Here is a 6,000-nt window from a genome sequence, read left to right as displayed (position 1 = left end):
CTCTCCCGCCCTCTCTGCGTTCTCCCTACTTTGCCGCCCAGAGGCTGCCATCTGGCCTTTCCCATTCCTCCCGCACCTGAAGGGCCTGAGAAGCAATCCCCAGGGCTCACGTTTGTGGTGTCAATCACTGCCTTTGTTGGAACGATGAAGGGATCCTTCTGGAATGAGTGAATCTATCAGTCATTCTTCATTTCAATTACCATCTTAGAAGTAAGTCTGGAACTATTATTCAGGGACCTTGGCCATAAGAATTTTATAAAATTCTGGAGCCATTACAACTGTCTGTTTCCCTAGAGTGATTCATGGTAACTTTAAAAGTGAAAAGGGGGGCTTCCCTGGTGGTGCAGTGGTTGGGAGTCCGCCTGCTGATGCAGGAGACACGGGTTCATGCCCCAGTCTGGGAAGATCCCACATGCTGCACAGCGGCTGGGCCCGTGAGCCATGGCCGCTGAGCCTGTGCGTCCGGAGCCTGTGCTCCACAATGGGAGAGGCCACAACAGTGAGAGGCCCGTGTACAGCAAAAAAAAAAAAAAAAAAAAGTGAGAAGGGCCTGTTATGGGCTAAGTTGTGTCCCAACCTCAAATTCATATGACGAAGTCCTAAGCCCCAATACCGCAGAATGTGACTCTATTTGAAGAGAGATACTTTAAAGAGGTAATTAAGTTAAAAAGGATCATCAGGGTGGGCCCTGATCTAATATGATTGGTGGCCTTTTTAGAAGAGGCGATAAGGACACAGACACAGAGGGACAAGCATGTGAAGACGCAGGGGGCAGAGGGCCATCCACAAGCCAAGGAGAAGCCAGGCCTGCTGACCCCTGGATCTCACACTTCCAGCTTTTGATTGTTTAAGTACCACCCCCAGGTCTATGGTGCTTTATGATGGTAGCCCTAGCAAACAAGCACAGGGACTGAATACCCACATGCAGGGGAAAACAGAAGGCTTTTCCCCCTCATCCTATAGGATCAGGAAGGGGAGGGGAGGAGGGGGGGCAGGCCAAGAGGAAAGGAAGAGGCCCCGTCCCCAGGAAAGTGACCGGGGCTCACAGCAGAAAGACCCCTGTGAGAGCCCGCCTGCAATATTTTACAGCTGAGCGGAAGCCCCAGCTGAAGAGGGTAGGGTAACGTTTACAGACAGAACCACATTTACACACCCACAGCACTACAGACGATAGGTGAGTGCAAAGAGGGAAAAAGTATAAAAAGTAGACTCCAAAATGCAAAATGCATTGAGTCCGAGCCCATTTTGCAAAGGGGAAGCTGGCCTTTGCCGCATCTACAGGGTCTTATGAGCATCACCCCACTCCCCGGTCTGGAAGGCACGAGGCCTCGGCAGGTGTGGCGGTCACAGCCTTGGATCAAGAATCGAAGCCGTGGCTTCTGGACCAGCTCCCTTCAAAGTGGTAGCACGGTTCTGCTTTCCACTTAACTCCTGTCACACCTCCGCTTGAGCATCTCGAAAAGGAAGAAATGAAGCTAGCTGGTCTCTAAGGACGCTTTTGTACTAAAATTCTATGGTTTTGACTCATAATGATGATTCATAGTGAGTCAACAAGAAAAAGGCTAAATTATGTTCTGAATATTCTAGTTAAGAAAACAGGCAAGCGTGTACTCTATTGTATAAATGTCTCCATCAGAGTTATTTGAATTTGAAAGCCATTTTGTCGTTTAAAGATGTAAACGTGGAGGAATTTTAGTGGAGCTTCTCATCCTCGGCAATTCTAAATGGGGACTAGCCGTGCCTGTCTTTGTAACATTACTTCATCAGGACCCTCTTGGCACAAGGAAATTGTGTGTGCCGCATTTCCGAGGTCAGACAGTTCCACTGTCTGAAACAGCATGTTGTTATATTAGTGTGTTTAATAGCACTTAAAGTTGACCTGCCACACATAATTCCAGTTTTCTTTCAGAAGTACGGTTATCCAAGAAAACAAAAACTGGGTATTTATAAGGCAGTTAGCATCTCCCTTCCTAAGAAGTCAGTGGTTTCCAAATATCAAGAATCTATAGTCTTATACATCCATCTTACATTTATTTTAAAATTGTAGTTACTTCAAAGCTAAAACAAAGGGATTTGAAGATTGTATCTCTGTCCATTTTCTCTTAGCTAAAGACATATTTACTTCTTGTTTAAATATTTACAAAAGTGACTTCTCAATGTCTGCAGAGACCACCAGCTCCATCTGCCCTGCAGGGTTCAGGACAGACCCCAGGATGGGAGGGAGCTGGTCCCGAGTGAAGAAACTTCCCCTTCTCTAGGGACTTCCATCCACTTACACCTCACTTCCCATCACTGCTCCAGACCCCAGGCTCTTCTTTCCTATGTTTTGTTGGTTCCAGTTTCATGTTTTGTTGGTTCCTTTTCATTCCATGATGAATATTCTCACTTAAAGGAAAAGAATAATTCTCTCAGTCTGGAACCTTGAACCTCTGCTTTTCTCTGGGATTTCCTGCAGTAAGGAGACACCCTCAGACATCCTGTTGACCGAGGCGATGCCAGGAGTCATCCAGGTCCTCCTCACCCCAAAAGGGAAGCCTCTGACCCTTCCTTCGTTTTCTCTCAGCAGAGCACAAATACTTCTGTTTCCCATTACTCATTCAACAAACGTTCGTCAGAGGTTTATTATGTTTAGGTAGAGTCATAGAAAGTTGGAGTTTCAAGGAATTTTAAAATAAGCTGGACCAACGCCTTCATTTTGTGGTGAGAAAACTAAAGCTCCGAGACAAGTGACTTGCCCGACATAGAGATCATGAAGTCTTCTAGTGATGGACAAACCTGGAAAGCAGTTGGCTACATCCTGGCCTGAGCGTATTGGGGCTGACGTCTTTTTCTGCTGGCTGTGGCTTCAGGAAGGGCTGAGGGGAGGGTGGTGCTGCCCCAGGCCTCTGTGCTCACCCCGTTCCTACGTCGAATGAATGCCACCTCCCCACCCAGGCTCCCTGGACCTGGACTGACCTGACATTCCTCCACCTGCATCGTGCTTTCTCAGCTGTAAACAGGGAGCTGGGCTCAGATGCTCCCAATGGCACCTGCACGGTTCAACATGGAGAACTTCTTTACCTATAGACTGTCCTTCTCCAGCTCAGCAGAATCGGCATCACCTGGGAACTGGGTAGAAAGGTAAATTCTCAGGCCCCGCCCAAACTTCCTGGATCAGAAACTCTAGGGGTGGGTGTGGCCCAGAACTCTGTGACGTTACCAGCCCTACGGATAATTCTGGTGTATGCTGAAAGTCTGAGAACTGCTGCTCTAATATAAATAAAGGACCAAGTTGGCAGGCTGTGTGGGAATCGGGCCTCATCACTTCACTACGCGGAAGATGATAAACAGGGACCAGCACTTCTTCAAAAATCATTAGAGCAAGTACATTTTCACAGACAATTTAAAAACATGTCGTGTCTTCCATTTATTTTACTGTGGTTAAATAATCTTGATTTTTTAAAAGAACAGCAGTGTAGTTAACCAGGCCTCTCTCTCTGATTAAATGTACAATACACAAAAAGCTTTCAGAGATAGTCATACAATAATTAACTTACAGAGATCTGTGCAAATTATTTTTCAAAGCCATGTCATGGAGTTTCTCAGGGTGGGTGGTGACTTGTAAAAACAAAATGACTTTACATTTAAGTAGCTAGACTAATACTTAGTCACAGTGTTGTGAGAATAAATATTGTCTTTTTTGTAACTTCATTTTTTACTTGAAGTATAGTTGATTTACAATGTTTCAGGTGTACAGCAAAGTGATTCAGGTATATCTACATACCTATATCTATCTATATAGATATACAGATATATTCTGTTTTTTTCAGATTATTTTCCATTATAGGTTATTACAAGGTATTGAGTATAGGTCCCTGTGCTATACAGTAGGTTCTTGTTGGTTATCTATTTTATATATAGTGTTTCATTCTTTTTTATGGCTGAATAAATATTATCTTTTTTCTTAAAAGGCAAGTCGAACACCCCTAACAGTTTGCAGTTATGTGCAATCATATTCTGTAGCTCTTTTTGTAATACAAAAAGCTGACTAAGGTTTCCAGTCATGATGTTATTTGGACAAAGATGAGCCCTGGGCTATGAAATGTGAGGCGGGATGTCCTTTTGAGCGGTGGCCCTGGGTTATATCAAGGCAGGAGAATGCCTTGTGTCTGGGTGAAAATCACCTCACCTCCCACTTTCAGGGCCATTTTTTATATTTCACTGTAGTGATAGTCAAGCTATATATTGAAAGTTTGTTTTTGTCTGTTCATTTTGGTTTTTAACTCTAAGAAATAAGTCCTGCTCCGGGGATGTGACCCAGGGCCTACACCTCATTGCTTTCAGGTGAAGAAAAAATGTTGGTTTTTAGTTGAATGAAGGGACTTAGCAAATGTGGGAACAGCCCCACTGTAAAAGAATTAAAGGATTCAAGTGGTACCACGGTTGCTTTCTTTTTCCGGAGGAAAAAAAAAAGTGTTTGAACTTGGAGCTTTGGAAAGTGGCTACGTGTGCAGCGGGCACCCGGCTACCCTCGCCCTTGGATCGTCACGTTTCCCTGCTGAGTCGACGGCCTGCTTCCCCGAGCTCCTCCCACACGAGGCTGCGTGGCTCTGCAAGCCCTGCGGTCCGCGCCCTACCGCACCTCCCCATCCCACGCCGGGCAGGCAGCCTCCCTGCTCTCAGCAGAAGCATCCCTGCTCATCACTGCGGTTCTGCGTCCGCACTGAGGCAAGCGTCCAGGGAACCTGCTGAAAACCCCACTTCGTGGTCCTCAAGCGCGTCTTCAGGTAGAAGGGGTGTACTGAGCACAAGGTCAATGTCATCACGACGCTTTCATCAGACCAGCACCCGGAACTACCCGCCCGCATTCATTCAGGCGCCCGCTGGACGAACAGCCCTAACCTGGAAGAGTGGTCACACTCAGCCTCGCAAAATGCCCCTGCTCTCAGAGATGGCTGTTCTGCCAGGCCACCAGCAGCTTCCTCATTGGCAAATCCAGTGCTGAACTCCCGACCTCGTGTTCCTGGAGGGCAGCTGGTCACGCCCCCCTCCAGGCTCCAGGACACCGTTCCCTTGGGCGGTTGTCTTCCTGCCTCGTTCGTTTCTCTGTCCTCTTCTCTGTCCCTTCCCTCTCCCCAGCCTCTTACTGCGGGGGCCCAGGGCTCAGTTCCCACCCCTCTAACCTCCCTGCTCACTCCCCACTGCACACGGCCAGAATCAGCAAGCCAGAAGCTCAGATAAACAACTCATAATTCTGTAGTACAGGTATGTCCCCAATATTGCGTGGTGCCCAGTATTTACATGGTTAGCAAGTAAGTGTTGCACGAAACATACCGCTGGAAACACGTCATCCACATTCAAGTTTAATTAAGCCTCCCGTGTCTCATCTGCCAACCCTCAGATGATCTCATCCAGTCTCGTGGCTTTCGATGCCACCTATATGCTGACTACTCCCAGACGATTATCTCCAGCCTGGATCAGAACTCTATACTCCCACTGCCAACGCCCCACTTCCACACGGATAATTAACAGATGTCTGTACCTCAACATGTCGCAAACAATGCTAATCTTTACCAAAATACCTGCTCTACTCACAGGTAATTTCGTCCCCGAATTTGCTCAGCCAAAACCTCAAGCACAAACCTTGATTCCACTCTTTCTTCAGGCCCCACGTCCAATCCCTCAGGAAGTCCACTGGTTCTGGCTGGTCTGCCACCAGCATCTCTTGCTGGATCACTGCAAACACCACCTACTCATGCGCCTGCTTGGTCCGTGCCCCATATGGTTTCTCAACACACCAGCAAGAGTGATTCTTTAAAACATCAGTCATGTCATGTCACTTTCCAGCCCACCGCAAGGCTCCCCAAACCACTCAGCATAAAACCCAGAGGTCTTTACGCCGTCCTGCAGAGCCCCACGGCCCAGCAGCCCATGCCCCTCCGACATTGTCTCATCTGCGGCTCTCCTTGTTCCTCTAACAAGCCAGCATGTCCTGCCATGGACCTTGGTCCTGGCGTTCAC

Source organism: Mesoplodon bidens, assembly GCF_964165515.1.
Source record: "Mesoplodon bidens genome assembly, chromosome: 12".
NCBI classification, from domain to species: Eukaryota; Metazoa; Chordata; class Mammalia; order Artiodactyla; family Ziphiidae; genus Mesoplodon; species Mesoplodon bidens.
Note: the sequence above shows the minus strand (reverse complement) of the source record.